Source organism: Octopus bimaculoides, chromosome 14 (genome assembly GCF_001194135.2).
Source record: "Octopus bimaculoides isolate UCB-OBI-ISO-001 chromosome 14, ASM119413v2, whole genome shotgun sequence".
NCBI classification, from domain to species: Eukaryota; Metazoa; Mollusca; class Cephalopoda; order Octopoda; family Octopodidae; genus Octopus; species Octopus bimaculoides.
In genome coordinates, this window is record NC_068994.1 from 3,769,291 (window position 1) to 3,772,246 (window position 2,956).

Genomic DNA, 2,956 nt, shown 5'->3' on the forward strand with positions numbered 1-2,956 from the left:
ATATATATATATATATATATACACACACACACACACACTGTTGTCTGGATACTTGACGGATGAGAGATTGCTGCAAATGACCCGTTTTTGTTTTTTCCTGTCTGTCTATTTATAATATTGTCTACTTATGATATTGTCGATATGTGATATTGCCTCTTTTTGATGATATCTGTTTATAGCGATATTGTTTATATATTCAATATTGTATATTTATAAATGATCTTATCTATTTATATATGATATTGTCTTTTTATAAATGATATTGTCTGTTTGTATATGATGATGTGAAGGCAAGTGACTTAGTGGTTAGAGCATTCAGCTCGTGTTCATAAGGTCATAAGTTCCATTCCTGGTAGTGCATTGTTTCCTTGGGCAAGACACTTTATTTCACATTGCTCGAATTCACTCAACTAACAACAATGAGTAGTACCTATATTTCAAAGGGACAGCTTTGTCACATGCTGAATTTCACTCAGAACTACGTTAAGGGTACACGTGTCTGTGGAATGCTCAGCCACTTGCGTGTTAATTTCATGAGCAGGCTGTTCCATTGAGCGGATCAACTGGAACACTTGTCATTGTAACTGACAGAGTGCCTGTTAAATATGATATTGCTTGTACCACTCGGGATACCCCAGAAACAGCTGTAAAACTTCAAATTCACCTTTACCCTAATTAAATATTCTAAATGACTTGAGACACCTGTCCTGCCTTGGATTTTGTGTTCCTTTTTCTTCTAATATATACCTGCTAACATGGAAGCCTACTACAGATCCCTAGCTCCAGCCTCAACTGTGAAGTTGGAACCTAATGGATGACCAATTACAGCACTTACCTATCTGTATGTGCCCAAGGTGCCACACAGTGGTACTGAACCTGGAACCATGTGGTTGGTAAGCAAGCTACTTACCACACAGCCACTCCTGCTATTGTTTAATTTTTAATCGTTATTATATTGTTTACACGTTGTAAAACCCATTATATCGTCCTATTTTTGTCTTTTATGTTGTTGTATGTGTTTTAATGTAATTTGATATGAGTCCTTGTGGCCAATAAAAGAATTTATTATTATTATCATTATTATTATTATTATTATTATTATTATTTTTATTATTATTGAGGGGAAAGGTGGTGAATTGGCAGAATGGTCAGCACATCAGGAAAAATACCTAGCAACATTTCATACATCTGGATGTTCTGTGTTCAAATTCTGCCGAGGTCAACTTTGCCTTTCATCCTTACGGGGTCGAAAAATTAAGTACCAGTTACATACTGGAGTCGATGTAATCGACTTCCCCCACCCCTCCACACCACAAATTTCATGCCTTGTGCCTATATCTGAAAGTATTATTAAGTTGGGGAAGCTGGCAGAATCATTAGCACACCAGGCGAAAATGCTTGACAGCATTTTGTCCATCTGCACGTTCTGAGTTCAAATTCGGCCGAGGTCAGCTTTGCCTTTCTACCTTTTGGGGGTCGATAAATCAAGTACCAGTCAAGTATTGATGTGACTGACTTACCCCACACCCACACAAATTTCGGGTCTTGTGTCTTTAATAGAAAGCATTATCATTATTGTTGTTGTTGCTGTCGTTGTTGTTGTTGTTGTTGTTGTTGTTGTTGTCGTCGTTGTTGTTGCTATTGATGGAGTTGTCCTTGTACTGTTGAGGTTGCTGCTGCTGCTAAACTACAGGTGAACCCTGGTCAAGCAGATCTATGTTCTAAAGCTTTCCAGATGTGACCACCACAACCTATTATATTTCATTATATCTAGAATTGCATTACCAGATGCTCTTCTTTCCTTATTTAAGATGGTCAAGTGCAACTGGAGCAATATTCGGCTGCTATTTCAAGCATGTTGACAGACCACCGAGAGGAATAGCAATCAATAAAGATATTTGTGTGTAACACCAATGCTCCAATGGCAGTGTGTGTGTGTGTGTCTGTGTGTGTGTGTGCGTGTGTGTATGTGTGTGTGTGCGTGTGTGTATGTGTGTGTGCACCTGTTCCCATGTGTGTATATGTGTATATATATTCTTGTTTCTGGATATGTTTGCGTCAATGTATGTGTGCATGTGTGTATGCATCTATTCCCATGTGTGTGTGTGAGAGAGAGAGAGAGAGAGAAGCTACATATGTGTCATAGCAAGCTGTGCATACACACACACACACACACATGCACACATACGCATGCACACACACACATGCACACATACGCATGCACACACAGGAAGCAGTGTTTATGATGGTATGCAGTTGTCTAGAGTATGTGACAAGAAGGTTGAAGCCCCAGGCAGGACTAACGTACTCTGTGTTCGATAGAACAGATCTACTCTTTGATAATTACTGCCATTTTGGCCAAATTATAGAGTGCCATCTTTGTTTATCTGGAGATAATGGTGGGGGTGATATGGGGGTGGGGTGGTGGTGGTGGTGATGTTGGCACTGATGGTGGTGGCGGCAGCATTGGTGTTAGTGATGATGATGATGATGATAAGGATGACGACGAAGACAGTGGTGATGTTAATGGTGGTTGTGGTGATGATGATGTGGTGTCAGAGGTGGCGACGTTGTTGTTGTTGGTTGGTGGTGGTGGTGGTGGCAGTGGTGAGGTGACAGAGCTGCTAATAATGTGACTAGTTGTGGATGTGCAGTTTTTTGTGTGTTGGCAGCATTGTTCGTTGTGGTTGTGGTGATTATGGTGTTGGCTCATGTTATAGTAGCACAGTATTCGTGGTGGTGGTGGTGGTATTGGTGGTATTAACAGTAGTGGCAGCGTTGGAATTGAGAGTTGTAGTGGTAGTGAAGAGGATGGTGGTGGTGGTGGTAGTGATGGAGCCAGTGGTAGTGTGTATGGCTGTAGCAGAGGTGGTGGTTGTGGTGGTGGTGGTGGTGGGGGGGGGTCAGTACAGAAGGTGGACATTCTAGTTGGGCTAAGGTAACTTACATTTGATCT